Source organism: Ambystoma mexicanum, chromosome 9 (assembly GCF_040938575.1).
Source record: "Ambystoma mexicanum isolate Mex_15411 chromosome 9, UKY_AmexF1_1, whole genome shotgun sequence".
Lineage (NCBI taxonomy): Eukaryota > Metazoa > Chordata > Amphibia > Caudata > Ambystomatidae > Ambystoma > Ambystoma mexicanum.
In genome coordinates, this window is record NC_090931.1 from 474,007,866 (window position 1) to 474,029,415 (window position 21,550).

The following is a 21,550-nucleotide window of genomic DNA, read 5'->3' on the forward strand; positions in this document are numbered from 1 at the left end:
AGGTGCGTTTTGTCTTGTACCCAAACTGCACTGTGAAACCTAGGCCTCTCTCCCACCATACAGGATTCTCAGATCCTAGGTTCTTTTGCAAGTCATTCGCAGGTAAGGGTTGGCCCCCCTGGGCCCTGTTGGATGCCATTTGTCCTTTTTGAGTCCCACCACCCCCTGATCGGTGTCTGGAACGTAGGTGTTTCAGCTGCTGGCTACCTTTCTCTGAAACCTAGGCCTTTTTCCAATTTCTAGGTGTCTCAAATAGATAGGAAGGGAACTGGGGGTTAATAAATAACCCACTAACCCAAAAGCTCAAACGTCTGCAGACTTATCTCACCCAAACATCCACATAACCACCCTCTCACACAGCAAATCGCACGCAATTCACCACATCGCAACAACAAACAATCAACTCATAAGCCACCCCAACATCACACAAGGTCTCACATCAATCCGATATTCGCACCCAAGCTCGGCGCAAAGGGAAAACCTAACTGTAGCTGCCAACAGGACATCACCCTCTCACTTTCCTACTCCCCCCCACCTTCTTGTTTGCAGATTTGCCTGAGGGCCTGGGGACCAATTCCGTTGGTGATGGGTGTTGTATGGTGTGGGCTTGCCATGGCCCACACCAGCATCCACACTCAGCCACGCATTCACTCGCCAGGGACCACACGAGACACGTGTGTGTTGCTCAGGTCCCCGGCTCGAACTGCCGGGCTGGCCCTCTTTATTTTCAACGCGAATGCGTGAGCCTCATTGTGGCTCGCGCATGTGTAGACAATGCGTATACACTACGCAACATCCCTCCTTTTCCCCCAAACAAGAACGCGTTATAACAAGTATACTTGACGTTAACAATTCAAACTTAAACGAGCAGTCTTCCACCTGTTACTAGGCAGAGTCCATGATGAAGTCTTGGAAGCTCTGTGGCGGCTTGCACCCCGCCTGGCTCAGGTACCTGCGTGCTTCTTCAGTGGGCGTCCCTGGTGTCCCTGGAGCCTCTGGCGGTCCATCATTTTGTGGTGGATCTCCTGTGTCAGACTCTGGCTCATTTGCATCGCTCACCTCGGCGTTTGGTGCTGCCTCTATCCGCTTGAAGAACGATGCATTCCTCGTGACAGTTCTTTGGGCATTGGCTGCGGTGATCATGGACCCCTGGATGTGGGTCACTCCCAGCGGCTGCGCCTCATAGGGTAAAGATAACTTTCCTTCCGGCCTTCGATTCCGTGCCAGCACGGTGTCCCCCACGGCAATCACCTTCTCCGGTAACCTTCGTCGGACACTCTCCCGCTCATTCTGTGCAGCCCTTTCTGCTCGCACCCAGATGTTATCAATCTCCCCCGGACAGCGGCCTTCTACCTCGGGCAATAGCCCCCGGGGAGCTCGTTTGAAGAGGGCCTCCGCTGGCGCGACCCCAGTGGACTGATGTGGGGTCGTGCGGTATTCGCGCAGAAAGTCAAACAGGTTTCGCCGGAGTTCCTCCCCTCCATTCAGTGATACACAGAACACTTTATTGAGCGTCCGCATGAAACGTTCCACCTCCCCATTTGCTCTCGGCCAGAGTGGGGTGACCTTCCGATACTTGATCCCTGTTTCCACACAGTACTGAGCAAACTGCTGCCCTATAAACGGCGCTCCTTTATCCGAACATATCTCAATAGGGAAACCATGGGTGGCAAACATTTTCTCCAGGGCCAGGATGGTGTGGTCACTGGCCGTGGATTCAACCAGCTCCACCTCAGGATAGCCTGACCACTGGTCTACCACCGCCAAAAAGTATATCCCTCGGCCCGTGGATCCGAAGTCAGCATGCACCGTCCCCCACGGTCGTTCACTCCTTTCCATGGCCTGGATGGGCGGCCCCCACTCCACTAGACTTGCTGCTTGGCAAGGTATGCATGCTCTCACAAACTCGTCCACCCTACTCTCCAGGTCCGGGAACCATACTTTCAACCTGAGACGGGCCTTTGTCTTTGCCGTCCCCTGGTGCCCTTTGTGGGCGAGCTGCAGCACCTTGCCCACCAGTGCACGTGGGATCACGATCTGGTGCTCCCTCAGCAAAAGACCGGCTTCAGCTACCGACAGCTCGTGGCGTGCCCTCCAGAGAGCCTGTAGGTCCTTCTGTGCACCAACGTCCCTCCTGGCATTGTTCACGAGCACTTCGCGCCACTCTCCACTGGCCACAGCCTCCTTTATTATCCAGAATACTTCGTCCGCATTCGATTCCTCTGCAATCTCTTGGCGCGCCAGGCTGACAGGCAGCACTGATTCCACCACCAGGTGTACCTCTTCTACACAATCTGCCACCTCCGCCGAGTCTCGGGGTTGCCCCGCTCCCGGGTGGCGGGACAGATAGCCCGCTGGAGTGAGCACAAACCCATAAAATTCTATCTGGTCTTTCAAAAATTCACACTTTTGCCGGTGCAGGGTTAGTCCCAGGCTACGGAGTCTTTCCATTTTGCTCTCCAGGCGCTTCAAATGCTCCGCTTCTAACCTTGCGAATACCAGGATGTCGTCCGACATGTTGATCACGCCTTTTAGCCCCGACAGGGCTCCCTAATGGCGTTCTGGAAAACTTCTGCTGCCAAAGAGACCCCGAAGCTGAGCCTATTAAACTGGTATAGCCCCTCGTGAGTCGTAAAGGTGCTAATGTATCTTGACTCGGGGTGGAGCTCCAGTTGATGGTAGTCGGACCTGAGATCCAGTTTAGAAAAGACTCTTGCCCCCTGTAGATCGCAGCGAAATGTCATCTAGGGTGGGCGTGAGATGACGTTCCCTTTTGATCGCCATGTTTGGCAACCTCATGTCCACGCAGATGTGGACTGCTCCCGGCTGTTTGAGCTTTGGGGTGACCACGATCGGAGAAACCCACAGAGTTGGGCCTTCCACTCTCTCAATAATGTCTAGGTCGACAAGTGTTTGTAACTCCTTCTCCACCTGTGCCCTCAGGTGGAACGGGATGCGGCGATGCTTGAGTGCTGTTGGTCTCACCGACCCATCAATGTGGAGCCTGATGGAGTCCCCTTTTAGCTTCCCTATCCCATGAAAGATGGTGTCAAAATGCTGCAGAAGGCGTTCTAAGTCTGTGTGATAAACAGCGAGCGTGAAATGTACAATATTTAGTGCTTCGTAGGCGGCACAGCTGAGGAGGGAGAGCGGGCTCACGCTTGTCATGAAGAATCTCGCCTTAATCCTGCTCTGTCCATGGGACACAGGCACCATGAACACCCCCTGGATTGGAAGTGGCGTGTCTCCACCGAAGGCATAGATCAGCGCCTTGGATTCCACCAACTCGGGAGGGCCTGGGAGGACTTCATAATGTTCAGTAGCTAGCACACAAACTGGCGCCCCCGTATATATGAGAACTGGGGTGGGGACCTCTCCGATGTTTACCATGCATGTCGGTTGTCGGCTTCCTCTGAGACCAGTGGCAATGCTTGAGATGAAGAAGATTTCCTCTTCCTCCTCTTCCTCCTCTGCTATGTTCAGGTCCTGCAGGCCTTGCTCGACTGACGACTCACCCCTCACCCTCTGGGTATTGCTCCCACCAATTCTCGCTGGCCCTCTCGAGGCTGCTACCGGGGTGGATGCCCTGCACACCCTTGCTTAATGTCGCGGTGTGCCGCACCAGCCGCAGACCCTCGACTTTGCTGGGCACACCCCCACGTGCGGCAGGTCATACCCGCAATAGGGACATGACTGAGTATTGTCAGGCACTGAAGGGCCATCCCCTCTCCTTGGTGTCCATCTTGCTCTCCCTGGAGCAGAGCATCCAATGGCAAATGCCTCTTCGCCCTGGCCAGGGTGCGTGGTGGCATCCATCTTCACCCCCCTGGCCTCTGCCAGTTCGTAAGCTCTCCCTGTGTCCAGGATCTGCTGTAGGGTCAACCCAGGCTCTCTAAACACCTGCCTCCTTAACTTCCCCAAACTGCACCCCCTTGCAGTAGCTGGTTTCGGACCATCTCCTCCTCATTCACCCACCTGCAGGAACTTGCCAGGTGCCTCAGCCGTGCACAGAACTGGTCCAGCGACTCTTCGTCTAGCTGCTTCTCCGCACACATGACAAACCTGCCAAAGTCCACATTTGCCATGGGTAGAAAATGGTCTCGAAGAACCTGTTTCACAGTGTCATACGTGACCACCGGGATGTTGAGAGAGTCATAAATTCTGTGGAGCTCCGTCCCTGCAGAGTATACCATGATGGCAATTTTCGCTTCATCATCCGTCTCCCCAGAGGCCCTGAAAAACATTTCTAGTTTCTTGACCCACAAGATCCATTTCGGGCCTAATTTAGATGGTGGGCCAGTGGTGTCAAATTCAGGCATGGGGCTAAAAGTGCTGTGCATCCTGCGTGGGATGGGTGCAGGGGCATCCTCTCCTTCGCCTTCCTCACCCATAGTGGTGGCTGGATGTAGTACTCACAGATTGCTGCCCCACGAGGGTGTAGAGATGGTTAAATCACCAGGTGTGACGGCGGAAGTCCAACACCACTTGTAGAGTATGGCACCAAACCATGTGCGTGTAGGTGTGGGAAGTTCTGGGCTCTCCTCACAGTTCTTCTGGTCCTCCTTCTTTTTATTTATTTTTTCCACAGCCCTGCTGCAGGCTAGGGCTGTCAAAGGTTCCAAAAATTACTGTCCAGGCACTGGAGATCGCAGCCAGCGCACGAGCACACTCCTGGGCCGCTACCGCTGCGATCCGCGTGTGAAAACCAAGATGGCTGCCAGCCGTGCACACGAGTCCATGTCGACACAGAGCAAAACACTCGGGTTCCGATGCCGTCGGAGCAGAGATGTAAAACTCCGTAGTCGTCCTCGTCGTCAATATTGTATGGTGTGGGCTTGCCAGGACCCACACAAGCATTCAAACTCAGCCACGCATTCACTCGCCAGGGACCACACGGGACACGTGTGTGCTGCTCAGGTCACCGGCTCGAACTGCCGGGCTGACCTTCTTTATTTTCTAGCCTCGTTTTCGCTCGCGCATGCGTAGACAATGCGTATGCACTACGCAACAATGGGGCACGGTACAAATACCTTTAACATTAACACTGCGTGCAGTGTGATACCTGGTGCATATCAAGATAAGCATCCAGGCATCTGAATCTAGCACAGCGAACATTGTGTTTGAGGAAGGAAAGGTACAGAGAACGGTCTCATAGCCACGCGAAAGGCTATGCAGTGATCTCAGCACCCCATTCGCTGTGATCTCTCAGTACCCATGCCGGATGGCATCTACATATTTGAGCGCAGTTTTCTGGTGTCCCAACGTTTCTGTGTGCACGTGAATTCTGTGCGGAAACTAATGGAAGTAGAGGCTGCGACAGGACCACCTACCCCCGCATTGGCTGCAAAGAAGATGATGCTAAAACGTTGTTAGAACTGCCTGAGCCTTGACGTCCCAGTTTACGAAAGACTAAGGAATTCAATTAGACGTCTTTGTTCCCTCAACTGTAGCGTTGCATATGAAAGGGAACCAGGAGGCAGCTGTCACTGAAGAAATTGTTTTCTACACTGAGCGGTACCATGAAATGGAAACAACCAACTTCAACCGAATGTTCCAGTCAATAATGTAACAAGGACATAACAAGAAGTGAAATTATGTGGGGGAAACGAACGGATGCAAAAGACAGTCATCCACTCATAACATCTCGTATGTGGACATTTTGGGTTTGATGTGAATTATTCTTTTTAAATGAAATTGTTATTAACTGAGTTACTTAGGTACAGAGAGAAGGATGACAGAAACATATTAGCTTTTCTGATCATGAGTGAGAAAGACCAGTTAACAGTAAATGTTAATGAATTCTTTTTTTTTATTTGGCATGTTTTTCTTGAGGTATTTAAATCGAAACCTGGAAACACATGTGCTCAGGTATCCAAAGGCCTTTTGTTGTCTTCAAAAATGAGTATCATCCTAGGTTCACATCAACGCCAAATAAGTTACTGTGTGGAGATGTTTTAAACTGGCCAGCTAACCTATTACAATTCAAGGTTAGAAGGAACGACGCTATTATCCAGCATGCATTTTTTCCACGGTCTGTGACGCTGTTCTATGGCATTGTATGTGCTCACATGCTAAGTCAAGAAAACAGCTGTTTTGTTTTTGGGCAGAGAGGGGCTTAGCGTGCGCACAGACTCACACACCAGACAATGCTTTGCAAATCGAGTCTGTTTTGGAGGAGGTGCTCATGTCCAAACATTTTCTACTTTGTGGATCATTAGCACTATGGTGCCACCTATATGCCTAAAAAATGGCAGTAAAGTACAGGAGGAGGCAGATGGTATACGAGATTCGGTGCAAAAGCTTGTTGGTATTGTTTGATCATTTACTCACTCATTGACTACCCAGGACCATGCTAATCCCTGTGACCATTCCCACCCACATCCTGCCCTCACGAACCACTTCCTCCTCTGGGATAGCTTTATCGAGCAGTAACATCTTAAGAGCAGTACCATCAAACTTTGATCACAAAGTGATTTCAAAGCAGTCTTCTGAGAGTTAATGGCATAACTGTAGCTCTAAATATGCATCTGTTGTAATAAAATTGACTTTACCAAGTGTGCTTTCTGCTAGCGTATCCATGTTCTTCACTGAATTCCTGTTGAAAGCAAGCATTGTGGAAGGCTAGTGTGCAATGCTAGCTGCCTATGTATTCTACCCATGACTGTTGGTCAGTTAATGAACTGGTGGGAACCGGTGGGTCAATGTAGATAGATATTCTTACAAGTTAATACTTAAAGGACTTACCTGGACTCCTGCAAACACTTTGTACCAGCATGCCTCAACTGTGAATTAGTGTGTCTTCTTGCTGACCTGGAAATGGATCTGGATGTAGAAGGACGCTGAGCAGCAGGGGTGGGGGAGGGGCAGATGTCATTATGACATACTAGCACAAAGCAAGATCCACCATCCAGTATGTGCTCCCAGAGATTCATCAGCCTTACGAGGCTGCTATCAACAGTCGGGCGCAGCAGGAGTTAAGGGGTGCATTATCATTTGAAGTGGGCCACAGAGGGAGGCATATTGTGGAACTCCCCTGTAATTTAGGGCACACTACTGTTATTCTGTCTGCATTTTTTGAGACAGCCATCATTCCTTTTCTTTGTTCATAAAGTCATCTGCTTATCCACTGCCATTCCTTTCTCACTGTTTTTTTTTCGGTGCTCTGTGTGTCACTGTTCAGGACAATGTTAATTAAGTGTCTACCAAACAACGGCTGTAGTAATAACTGATATGCATTTTCTTGATCTGGTACTGATTTAATGTCACAGAACCGTGGTTTGTCGTCCCATATTTTTCTTAACTATGTAATTATTTCGATTTTTGAAGGTCACCTAACCAAAACACCGATTTTTTTCCTACCGATTTTAGGTGGCCTACAAAAATCGAAATAATGGCTTTTCTTCAGAAGCCACCGCCAACCCACACCCTCTCTTCACGGATGTACTCCATATCGGGGTTTTTACCCCAAAGATCTCTTCAAAACGCACATAAACAGGAACACCCACACCACACGCTCTGAAACACTTGTGTATGAGAGTGATAGAAATAAAATATCAACAACATCAAAACACACAAACACAATGCACATATCAACTTACTTGTTCTCTTGTCAAGGCCGCTTCTGGGTGCTGGTGTGCCCGTCAGCCCCTGCAAACACTTGTGTGAGTCACAGGGTCTGACAGTACGATTTAGAAAAAACGCTCTGTGCAGTCACAGAGCAGTCTTTCTAAATCCTAATACCCAAACAACATGAGTCTCTACTATGGGCCTCATTACAATTAAAACCACCAAACGCATTTACCATTACTGACTGCCATTACCTCCCTTGTGATCTGGCTGTTAATCCACCAGATGGCATGAGTAAATCACTATTTTTGATGTCTATAGGAGATTTAGAGGAAATATCGTAGGCAGTTATTCCACCCGCATTAACGTTTCCTTTTTTAGTGAAGTGGAAATAGGACCCAATACCATATGCTAGATGTGTCTCATCCACTTCACCACAAACGTCGAAATTAGGCATGCAATAAACTGGCAGTCATTCTGTTACAGATGCTTTACTGCCAATTAGTTACTGCACTGCCAAACTCTGAATGAGGACCTTTATCTTGCATTCTAAACATCATCTGCAATAGAAAACACTGCCAAATGTATGCCAAATTCAGAGTCCTATGAAAAAACTGCTGGCTCAAATGAAAGCTAATCTCAATACCTTTAAATCTTCTTAACTCACTTTCAAAGGTATTCTGCCCCCACCATAGAAAAGCATAAGACTGTCTTCAAGAGTCTGGGATGTCACCCTCAAGGTAGTCAATGAAGGAGATGTTTGCATCCTAGACTAACTAGATGTGGGCAAGGATTTTCAACTGCCACAGATTACACAGCAGTACAGTCTCTCCAAAGTAGATTAGCTCAGTGGCAGCCCACCACTATGGGCGTGGCGGTGTCACCCCCTCACCTGAGTGGAAGGCAGCAGAGTCTACAGCTGTGTGCTTTATTTGCACGGGGGACTGTGCTGCCTGCCTCTGAGCAGGTACAAGTCACCCCCGGCACATTTTTCTTTTTGTCAAAGAGCCCTTTCTACTCCACAGCAAACATAATGTGTTGTAATGAGAGGTGGAAGGGTGTCAGAAGACCGGCTCCACTACCTCTCATTACACTAACAGCATAGACACGCTGACTGGCAGGAAAAGAGTCCTCTCCTCTCAGTCTGCGTGATTACATTAGATAGAGGAGTGTAAGGGCATCCGGTCCTCTGTGGCTACACAGGCATGTGTGGTGGCTGTGAGCAGGTAGAGTACATGTTTTGTATGCAATATGTGTGCATGTTGGTGTGTTGTTTAGATGTATGCATGCAAACATACAAATGCTGTTTGAATGTGTGTGGTATGTGAATGCATGGGTGAAAGTGTTGTATGTGAGAGTGTGTGTGCCAGCCTCCCACCCCTAAATGTAGCAACCACCCAACGCTTCTAATTTTAGGGGTGGGGCTTTTGGGGGCATGGCATTGTTTTTTGCTTTGCCCTTGAGGCACAGTAAGCAAACATAAGTGTTATTACATGGCTAGAGTGGTCTACATGCAGCTTAGCCATTCCAGCCATGTAATAATGCTTATCATGTTTGCTTTACCCTTGATGCACAGTCAAACGTACTATGCATGAAGGCTAGACTAGTAGTGCCGGTCTGCATATATGTTCTTAATGTGGCATGGTATCCTTTATTTGGCATCAAGGGTAAAGCAAACAAGATGAGTTTTTTATGTGGCTAAACTAGCATACATTGGAGGCTCCAGGCTGGCCATATTATTCTTTGTGTGTCATTTTTGTACTTCGCATCAAGCGGAAAAGCAAACATAATTGTGATTCTGTATTCCACTGACCTATGTTGGTATAGCCAGTCTGGTACTTTCTTTCTGTGGCATGGTATTTTTTATTGGCGGTGAGCCCTATATGGTAATACTGTGGGATATATTGACCGACTCGATGGCATTGCTGCACAACACTAAGCTGCATTTGTGCAAGAAGCAGCAACCTGGCTGTGCAGGCTCCTGTGCTCACCAGGACCTCAAAACTGCATTTTAGCAGCAACAAAAAGATGGCTGCACCATACTGCCTTGCACACTTCAGGCAAGGGGGAACAAGGGGACACACTGAAAAAGTATGCCAATGTGTTCTCAAACATATAAATGGAATCAAGTGAAAAAGCAGCATTGTTTGCTGCAAAAGACAAAATCCCCATTGAAAAGAAACCCTTTTTCACCTTTAAAAACACTGCTTTGACGCTAATTCTATCTGTTCATTCTGAAACCACTATGATTAAAAAGGCCCTGTCATGCCCAGGATATGTCACTGTGCTTCACCAAAACTAGGCATAATTCCTAAGTGACAGGCCCAGTCAAACCAACTCTGAGAGAAATCAATAAGCAACTTCACTTTCACTCGCACAGGAAAACGTGTTTACTTCTTTCCAAAAGTATCAAAACTCAGCTTTTCAGAGAGAGACTCTAACTAGCTGAGCCATATCTGTGTCAATGTATCTGTGCTGCAGACCAACACCAGCATTTCAAGAGAATAACTATAGTGCAGACAGTGTGTGAATCTGCTGGAGATGAAAAGTTGAATTGCTGAAAAACTGCTGAAAACTGTGCCCACCCTGGGACGCCTCAACTGAGCCTTCCATCATATCAGGGGTGATGATTGTATGCCATGTAACAGTAATATTTACTGTACAAATCTACGATAGGGCAAAAAAAAGAATAGCCAAAGCGATAGCCTCTCTAGAGACATGAAGAGTTGGTATTTTGGCAAAGTCTTCGGAAGGCTTCAACCAGGCTATTAGCTTAGAAGATAAACTGCTACCTATAATCATCCTTAGGACCCTATTACAGATACATGAAAACATTATAGCGTTAAGCACCAAAGTTGAAACCAGGAATGGTCTAGCGTCTCCCGAATAGAATGGATAATGTTGGCATGTATGGTACACTAACGCACACAGAATGCAGAAATTACCTTTAAAACCATCTATCTTACCCGAAGATACCTTCAGGGCAAAGTCCTCATACATTTTATTAGGCACCAAGCCACTTGATCTACCTTTTCTCCCCACCATCTAAAAGGTTTTCTCCCTAAGTGAATCTAATTCCATGGTGGTTAGCCAAAACTACAGCTTATTATTGTTTGATAAAATGCAAAGCAAGCAGGGCGGGCGAGATTCAGTAGAAAGACAACATTTCAGCCAAAATATGAGCAAGCCTGATAAAGGAACCAATTCTGCAAGTTCTCATATCATGTAATTATTTTGCTTTGATTTGAAACAGCATTTTTTTCCCTTTCATTATTTACTCTTCACTGTTATTCTTTTGTAATTCCTTGTTTTAATCTCTTTTTAAGATTTCTCTGCGTGTCTCACTATTTATATCTGCTAAACCCCAAAAGCGTTTTAACCTGATGAAAATTAAGTACATTGATACAAAAGAGGAACAATAGAAGTCCAGCATATAAAAATAGAGCATCCTTTATTTTTTCCTAAAAGCCATGAGATGTCTAACAACCCCTCCAGAAAGACCGGATATGCGATTAGTCAAATGTAGGGACCCGTACAATCACCATGCCTCCAACCCTGAAAATATCCTTCATTCTTTTGCCATGGCCAAGCAACATACAGACTTGGCAATATAAATCCCCCTGTCCTTGGTAGAGCGATTGACTAGGATAGGATTCACTAGTTTTTACCGGGTGTTCACACCGAGAACACTGTGCCATTGGCGAAGAGGAGACATCAAGGAACCTAGCTCTTTTTGGAAGTGCATTAATCTACCTGGTCTCCCCACCACCCAGAAGGTTTTCTCCCCAAGTGACTCCAAGCATAGTAGGTTTAAGCATGCTTTTACGCCCGTTTCAATGCCTCCAGTGTTTCAGAATTATTTGCCAGGTGGCGTGGCAGCAGCATGGATTGAAATATACAATCTCTACACCCTCATTAGCTGCACCTGACAGATACTGCAGAGTCTCTGCAAACATCTGATTTGTGCACCTGTACCTGCAAAAAGCATCCTGATTCTGTACGAATTGTTGTAAATACCTCCTCCCTTGCATGTACATGGCACATGATTCAAATGCTAAACAGAAACCTGTTCTCTCCATATTTCAGTGCTACATTACTAACCGTGTCCAAAACAGATCAATATTGCATAAATCCATTCTGTGCATTGAACTGCACATGGTGGCGGCCCACCACAGCAATATCAAGAGGCTTGGATAAAGAGGCCCTTCTAGTATCCAGAAAGAAACTCAAAACCGACATTTGATTTATTTCACAACCCTGCCATATGACGTGTTTCATTAATGTATGGCTATAGACAGTTCAGGGAGGCTGCACATAAGTTTAATCTGAAACAGTTTTATGACTTGTTACTGGTCGAAATAAAGTATTCATTGATTGATTAGAACTTTCAGTTTTGGTGAACTAGTTTCAGATGATAGGAGTACATTCATTGGCAAAATAAAATAGAGTGATGGCTGAATAGTTTTGAATGAATCACAACCTCTGGCATTACTTCGGGCGACCCTCTATGCCACTGATTTTCAGCACACCATGGCAGTGCAAAAGGGGAAAACATATTTGGGCTATATCCCACTCGAAAAGGGGCAAACCCAGCCAAGTGTTAGGCTGCATCTCTTCTGCACAAGACCACAAGCCCCCCCCTAGACATGTTTCCACCTCATTGGGTGCCGTCAGTGAGGTGTAACTTGGGTCTCTACAAATGGCAATCCTCGGAACACGTTTGGACATAGCATCCCACTCGGGGTGACTTTAGTAAAACAGAAGAGTGATAGCTGGAAGGTTTGAGTGAATCATACCTCTGGCATTGCTCTGGGCAACCCTCTATACCACAATTCTTCCGCTTTCCACGTGCTACAAAATGGGAAAATCATACCCAGATTAGGCTTTGTGTGACCTGAAAAGTGGCAGGGCAGCCTGAACTGCCAGGGCAGTGTCTGGAGTTGCAGACGGTATAAGACCTAGCAGTTTGGGCTGGCCTGGCCCTTTTGGTGTGGGACTAAACTTGGCTTGCAAAAGGTCTGACCCCTTCTGTACTGGCATGGCAGGCTGAAAAAAGTCCTATAGGACTCCATGGGAAAGGGGATTTACGGAATTCCGCCTCCGGAATTACCGGGTCACCAGGGTTGTAATGCCCTGGTGATTCCGGCAATCATGGAGGCGGTATGGTATTTCGAGTCCGGCGGCAGCCTGCCGGTTTTTCCGGCACGGTTACCGCCGGACTCGTCATGAGGACCAGTGTGTTCAATGGAAGCAACAAAATGGGTGTAAATGCTGATGGAAGTGTTTTAAAGTTAGCCACTACAAAACGTGTGCAGATGACAATGTTTTCAATAGTAGCCAGTAAAATGGGCGCTCATTTTAAAAGCACCAAACAAAACATGTGCAGATGCAACCGGTAAAATGGGTGCTCACTTTAAGAAACACTCAACAAAATATGCAGTCATTTTAAAATGCAAATGGGTACAAGTGGGAGCAGATTAGGATTAAAGGCCAGCAGGTTGGTGGGATTGGTCTAAATGACATGGGGAATTATATAAAGCTTGTGAAATGCCACATTGGTTCATTAGAACAGTGGCACAGTGAATCAGGTTTTCCATGACAAAACAGAATGCAGAAAAAGACAGAAATGCACCTAATTGGTATAATTGTACTGCACATTGAATCTCTAGCTGTGAAGAACTGCATTGGGAAAATAACATATATAACAAACTAACTTTCCTATTAACAAAAACCCCAGTAAATAATTAATTATCCTGGATAACATTGTAAAGCAGTTCAGTAAACACAGACGGAAATTCTGTCTTAGCTATTCATTCCTTAATTATTTATTACATGGAGAAATACTATCTTCTAGTCCATTCTGAAAACTTCTTTTGTTCGCAAAGAAAGAAGTAGATACATGAAGGCTCTTGTAATGTGATTGGACAGTGGATTCAGAAGTTTAGGAGGTGTCAAGCACGTCAAGAGAAAGGCAGAGCTACTCTTGATTGACAAACAGACAGATAGAATATAGGCAGTTGAACTGAGAGGCATGGGCATTCTGTTCCTGCCTGTGCCACTTCTGGGAGCTGGGTTTTGCTGGTCTGGTGCTGCAGTCTACAGAAGGGAGTGCGAAGAGAAGCAAGGCCCTGGCATTGAAGTTGCTGGGGTCTCAAGGCTGATCCCGGGAGCAGTTCATGGTTTGTAATACTCCCGTGCAGATAAGCCACGCCAGAAAGAGATTGTCCAGACGAAACGCAGAAGCTCCATAAATAATTGTAGGTGAAGTTTAAACTGAGGAGAGTGTGGGCTGAATGCGATTCAATATCCGTCAGCAGAGGAGTCTATTTTTAAAACAGAATGTGATGGGTTTTTTTTGCATGTCCTAAATGACAGAGGGACAAAACGCCATGTTAACAAATGTTCTTATTGTATTGCAATGCCTGTTTTATTTTTTTTTTCTCTTAGGAACTGTAGCTGTACTAATGTGGGTAAGATTTGGGGAATGTATTATTGTTGATTGGATTATGTTTTTATTGTAAATCACATGGTACTTAACAGAATTATAAAAAGAAATATAGACTGATTTGGTGTAAGGAATTTTCTTTTATGTCTCCAAGGCTTCATATTTCAATTGGGGAAAGTAATTAGAAGGTGCTGTGGTGTTCACATCATAGTGGTAAAAATAAAATACTGCTAGAGGTAAAATGAGAGAAAAGCGGAAAAGTATACTTAGGTAAGCTAGAAAGTGTGGGTGTTGGTATGAATGTGCTACACTCTGCATGCTAAAGGGGGAGCAGAGCTCTCCCAGGGCATATGTCTTTGATCCTCTTGGCTGGTTTATCTACACCAAACAATTAGAGTATTTGATTAGAAAAGAGATCAATCGCAAATTGCACACAATTACATTAGGAAGATACCATAGGAACCAAAGGATTCCGAGAGGTTTACACGTACAATTGCGTCCTACTTTGTGCAAGGACAGTAAGGAATTTGTAAGGAAATGGGAAGCCATTTTGAATAAATGTTCCCTAGATTTGATTTTGCTTACAATACAGGAATTAGCTAATGATCTGACGACACTTAAGACAGAGATAGAAGAGATTGAAAAAGAATAGACAACATCTTTAAGTAAGGAAGAAGTGGAAGGTATCCTGGAAGATATTAATAAGAAACTGGCAAGTTACAAATTGGAGTTGGAGGCTAAGAAAGTGAGGACATTTCGTAGAGATGCCTAGAGATGCCTATGATTATTTAAAGGATGAGGTTTATAGCTGGATGGATAAGTATGGTCCTCCAGTAGGAAAACCTAGACCAAAACCAAACAACACCAGTGAAACATCCAGCCCAGGATCTGATAGTAATATACACCCGAATCAACCAAGGAGTGACAATCAAGAGAAATCGTCGGCAATCTCAGAACCAAGTACACCAAGTGCTCCTTTTTTAGATATAAGACCATGAGAACAAGGAGGGGGAAGAGGAAGACAAAAAGAGGGACCATTGGCAAGACAGAAACAGAAAAGGTTTAGTTTTGAATCTGTCCTCAAGAACATTGACAAAGAAAGAGATCAACATCCTACAAAAGGGGTTAAGTTTTGTACTGACCTACAATAGTACCCTCTTCAACAGCAGGATCGAGTTATTTAAACTGGTAAGAAAAATAAAATTGAAGGTGTTTTTCAATGAATTAGAAGTGCCTGATACTACACACAGGAAAGAAGATGGTTTGAAGGAATTCAGGGGTAGAAGCGGGTTCATTACACCCATCAGTGTTCCATCCATTGAGATGTTTCAGAAACAAACTATTAAAGATCTGGAGAAATTAAACTTTAAGAGCAAAGGATATAACAACATGAAACCACTTGAATTGGAATTTATCAAACAATTGTATGGAGATGAAAGGGTCACGATAAGATCAGCTGACAAGGGAGCAGCATTGGTCATATTGAATACAAAGGATTATGATGAGGAGTGTAAAAGACAATTGAATGACATCAACCTTTATGCCAAATTGGATTCAGATCCAACCGTGGGAATAAAACAAAATCTGGAGGAATTACTGATGAAAGCCGAAAACCTGAGCTGGATCAACCATCATACAAGGAAATTCCTGACTAACAGCTATCCTGGCATTCCACATTTCTACACTCTGCCCAAAGTACATAAACATCCCACAAACCCACCAGGCAGTCCGATTGTTGCCAGGATTGACAGCATACTATAACCATTGGGGATCTAAATAGATTTCTTTGTGCAACCTTGGATACTACCCAATTCCTGCAATATCTCAAGGAACTAGAATACAATGTTAATCACATTCTGTTTACAATAGATGTAAAGAGCCTGTATACTTCCATTCCACACAACCAAAGGAGAGAAGCAATAGAATGGTTGCTGTTTCATCAAGAAGGCGACATTACAGCACAGAAGGAATTCATCCTGACACTCCTAGAGTTTATTGGTGAAAATTCCTATTTCCAATACAAGGATGAGTTCTATTTGCAAATAGCTGAAACATATATGGATGCTGCTTTATCATATCCCTCCTTATCCTCTCCTGGTGTCTTTAAATGTCCACAAATGTTCTTCCAGTGTATTGTTAAACCATTCACAGACACTAATTTGTCTATAGCTTGAATCATTTTCCCATGTTTAAGGGGCTTTTTGTTATATGTGAGCATGCCTCTTGCTTTTCAGCCAGGTCAATATTCTGCAAAACTATTTTGTGCATAATCAGAATCAGTCACTAGGACAATTTCACTGAATTTGTTATCAACTGCAGTAGTAATTGCTTTATAAATAGCAGCTAACTCTGCTATTTGTCTACTCCTGGCCACAATTCTCATTTGAATACTAGGAATGTCCTCACACCTCAACCAGACATTTCCAATCCCTGACGCCAACTGTTTATTGCTGTCACTTTCAATGTGAAAAGCAAACCCATCGACATACACAATTGGCAAGTCCTTACACATTTTTTCATCAAGCTTTGTGTGGTAATTGTTCAAATTCCTGCACACTGGGCTCCACCTTTATCTCATCTGAGACACACTCAGTTGCACAGTCATGTAGATCTGCTGTCCCTTGAGCAATTGGGCTCTTTTCATTCTGGCCATATCTTACTTCTACAGGGAAACCCTGCAATTCCAATGTCCAAAGTAATTCTGGATTGCGCTAGGTTGCCTGATCTAATCGTTTTACTTTGTAAAAACTGCAACGGTTCATGATTTGTCTCAATGATCACCTTTTCCCCTTGAATAATGGGACGAAAATGTTGCAATGCCCATACAGTGGTCAGAAGGGCCTTTTCACATTCACTGAATTTAGTTTCAACCTGAGAAATTGTCTTACTTGCATAGGCAATATTTTTTTGATTGAAATCATGTTTTTCAGATAACACTGCTGACATATACTGCTAAGTGAATCCTATTTCTACAAAGAAATCTTTATTCTTTATGGGATAGGCCAAGCATGACGCCTTTATAAGATATTCCTTCAATTTAGCAACTGCCTCAGACTGTTCTTTTTCCCATTTCCAGGGCACATTCTGCTTCAATAATTTAGTCAAGGGTTGAGTGATTTAATTGTAATTTTCAATACATGTCATGTTATATCCTGTCATCCCTAATAGACTTTTCAAACCTTTCATATTTTTAGGATTTTTTAATTTCTGTATCGCCTCCACCTTTTGTGGATTTAACCCCCGTTCAGTTACTTGGTGGCCTTAGAAATTTACTCTCTTTTTGCACCATTGTGCTTTCTGTAAAGATACTGTAACGCTCACCTGATTCCCACGGAGGCGCAGGTCTTGGCAGGAAGCTGTCTGTGACTCGAAAAGTGATGTGCAGGACTCGATTGGCTTCTGGGGTCGAACCTCTTCGCACTGTGTGTCGGACTCGAAGAGTGAGGTTTCTGCAGGTGAAAGAATATGGGGGTTAATGGTCTGGGTTGTTGAATGTCCCTCTCTCTCTCTCTCTCTTCCCAGCTTTTTCGTAGAGCCCCCAGGTCAACGTGCTCGCCTTATATAGGTGAATGCTGGGCTCTCCATCTGCGTCTGGTGCAGGGTGCCGTTGCCAGTTCCTTCACTGGTGAAACACAGGCCTCTTGAATTCAGAGGATGGTTACCATCGTTATCTGCACGAGCGGTGAGTTTCTGGACACCTTTTGTCTTTATAGTCTTTACATGCGTGGCACATTTATATGCAGACTCTGTATAATGCTTTTCCCTTATGTATTGCAGGGCTCTTGAGATGAAAGATGAAGTGAAGCGCCTGGAAGTTTGTAAGTATGGCAAGCGCTCTAACTGTCTCTTTCCTTGCAGCTTAGTTCGTGTTAAAGAGACGCCGGAGTATTCGCAGGCGTTTTATTGCGACGAGCGTGATGGACGTAAGTAAATACCTGCTTAATGTCTTTTCTTTTGCCTTTCAGATGTTGGGTTGCAGGGCCGGAGTCAGCGGAATGCCAGTAAGTTGTTAACGATACTTTGTCTTCACAGGCGGCGATGTAGAACGAAGAAATACGGAATTCACAGCGTGCCGGTAAGTATGGCAATGCTTTTGTTTTTGCAGGTGGAGATGCGGCGTGAAGAAACGGCCGCAGCCGATGGATCAGGTAAGTAAGCACTGCGTGTAAAGTTTGCGTTGCTAACCTGTTGTTTCTGTTCTTTGCAGGTGCTGATGATGTCTGGATACTGAAATGGTAAGTAGGATTCTTGCAGGTCCAGGATCGGAAGAAGAAAGGCCGGAGCAGACTCGGTGAGCGTTCTGCTGCAGATGCAGAATAACGCGAAGCACGCTTCATCTATCGGGTGTGGTTTAAATAGCCTTGGAGTGATGAAGCGTCTTCTTCCACGGCCCCGCCTAGGTAAGAAAAGAGTTCCAGTTTCCAGAAGAGTTCCAGTGCTGTATCCAGGGAGTGGAGCTGCCCCACCCAGGTAAGAAAGTAGTTCCTGTTCTCAGATGGCTTCTAAGTGGCTGGTAAGTAAGCAGCATGGTCTGCTGCAGGTAAGTCCACCCAAGCATCTTCACACCTATTATGAGCCCGGCGCTTCCAGTGCCGGGACCAATGGTTTTGATGAGCCTGGTGCCACCGGCGCCAGGACAAGGTCCAAAAGGTCCCAGTGGGGACCGGCTGGTGCTTAGGATTATGGTTAGGGGCCTGCTACCAAAGACATTGGGCTGGTCCTGGCTCCGTGGAAGCAGTGATCAAGACAGTACCCCCCTCAAGGCCCCTCCTAAGCGTGTCTTCTCCGGGGGTTTTGGCTTGTCGGGGTGATTCAGATGGAATTTCTTGACCAGACGAGGTGCGTGGACATATTCTGAAGGTTCCCAAGACCTTTCCTGGGGGCCGTAACCTTTCCAATCAACCAGTTAATATAACTTAGATTTGGAGATCTTGGAGTCTAGGATGTTCTTAACTTCGAATTCAAGTTCTCCATCTACTAAAACCGGTTCTGGGAATTCAGTCAATCGGGTTTCTAGTTGTACTGGTTTTAATAAGGAGACATGGAATACTGGGTGTATTTTCATATGCGTAGGTAACTCCAATTTGACAGCCACCGGATTAATTATGGCAGATATGAGATAGGGTCCAAGGTATCTCGGGATGAAGGTTCGGGGTCCCTTTACAGGCAGGTGCTTAGTGGATAGCCAGACCTGATCTCCTACAGCGTAGTGAGGAGCCTCTTTACGGTGTCGATCTGCTCCTCTTTTGAATTGAGCTTTAGCTCTTTGTAGATGGGCCGAGGCTTCCTTAAAAGCACGGGTGATCTCCGAGTGCAAGTGATCCACAGCAGGTGCTTCGAATTCTTGGGGAGGATCCAGGTTAGAGGTTCTAGGATGGTGTCCGTATAGGAGGAAGAAGGGAGTCTTCCCTGTTCCAGAATGAATCGAATTATTGTAAGCGTATTCAGCGATCCAAAGAATATCCTTCCAGGGGTTTTCAGTTTGTTGGAGCATGCAACGTAGATATTGCTCTAGAGTTTGATTTGTCCTTTCGGTTTGTCCGTCAGTTTGGGGATGGTGACTAGTTGAAAGTCTTACATCAATTTGGGCTAGACGACAGCAACTGCGCCAGAAGTGAGAGATGAATTGACTTCCCCTATCGGAGACTAAAACCGAGGGAAAACCGTGTAGCCGAACAATGTTTTCTAAGAATTCTCGGGCCAATACTGAGGCTGATGGTAGACCCTTCAGGGGAATGAAGTGAGCCATCTTGGAGAATAGGTCCACGACTACTAAAATGGTAGTATACCCCGAGCATGGAGGTAAGTCCGTGATGAAATCCATGGACAGGGTATGCCATGGACAGGGAGGGATGTCTAGTGGCTGTAATAGGCCGGCTGGTTTCTCCTTCTGACTTTTATTCTGGGCACACACACCACAGGAGATTACAAAGTCTCTAATATCCTTTTTCATTGACGGCCACCAGAAATGTCTTTTAATCTTTTCCATGGTTTTGGTAATGCCAGGGTGACCCTCCATTAGAGAGTCGTGATAACAGGAGATTACTTGTTTTTATATTTTCTCACAGGGTAAATGCAATCGTCCTCGGAAATATGGTAGGTCTTGATCCACTGAGAATTCTTTCCCCTTTAATTGCCAATCTTGCAAATCGCCCGGAGTTAGGAGTGATTTAACCATGGTCCTGATGTCTTCAAAAGATTGAGCGCTGACCAAACCCAAAATTCTTTGTTCTGGGATTATGGGTATTGGTTCTGGATTGGTCAATTGTTCATCTACACCCATCCGGGAGAGAGCATCTGCTTTTCCGTTCTTACTGCCTGGTCGATAAGTAATTATAAAGTCAAATTCTGCTAGATACAGAGCCCAGCGAAGCTGTCTGGAAGACTGAGCTTTGGCTGTCTTTAGATATTGTAAATTGCGGTGATCAGTCATTACGGTGACTGTGTGTCTGGCTCCTAGAAGATAATGCCGCCAGGCTTTAAAGGCCGATCTGATGGCCAAAAGTTCCTTGTCTGTAATTGAATAGTTGATCTCGGGAGACGAAAACTTGCGGGACCAAAAGGCAACAGGATGTAGATGGTGTGTGACCGGATCTCTTTGTGATAAAACTGCCCCCATAGCAAGACTAGAAGCATCCGTTTCCACGATGTAGGGGAGTTCTGGGCGAGGATGTTTTAAAACAGGTGCAGAAATGAATTTAGCTTTTAAGTCCTGAAAAGCTAGTTCTGCTTCAGAAGACCACTCAAAACGTTTGTTCTTTTTCAACCGAGCGGTGATGGGCTGGACTATCCGAGAAAATTCAGGAATGAATCTGCGGTAAAAGTTAGCGAACCCTAACATGCTTTGAACTCCTTTTACAGAGGTTGGTGATGGCCACTTGATGATTGCATCAACTTTCTTTGAATCCATATGGACTCCGTTAGGTGACAATATGAATCCCAGGAACTCGACTTCCGTTACGTTGAAAACGCATTTCTCAAGCTTAGCAAAAAGATTATGTTGACGCAATCTCTCGAGAACCTTTTTAACGTGTCTCTGATGTTCCTCTTCAGATGATGTATAGACGAGGATGTCATCAATGTAGACAACAACACACACGTCTATGAGTTCTCTAAGGACATCGTTCATAAAATACTGGAAAGCAGCAGGAGCATTACACAGTCCAAAGGGCATCACTTGATATTCGAATAGCCCGTACTTGGTGCGGAAGGCCGTTTTCCATTCATCACCCTCTTTTATCCGTACCAAGTGGTAGGCTCCTCTGAGATCCAACTTTGTGTATATACATGCATCTTTGACTTGATCAGGAGTTCAGGAATCAAAGGTAACGGGTATCTGTTTTTAACGGTGATCTGATTCAGGGCGCGGTAATCTATGTGTCATGATCTCTGCTTCCAAAAGGTCAGGGTTTTCCCAACTCCCTTGGAAGCAGATCCATAACCCAGGTTCCGAGTGCCAACCAGTCCCAATTGGGACCTTTTGGACCCAGTCCTGGCGCCAGTGGCACCAGGCTCATAAATATGCCCAGTCCCAGCGCT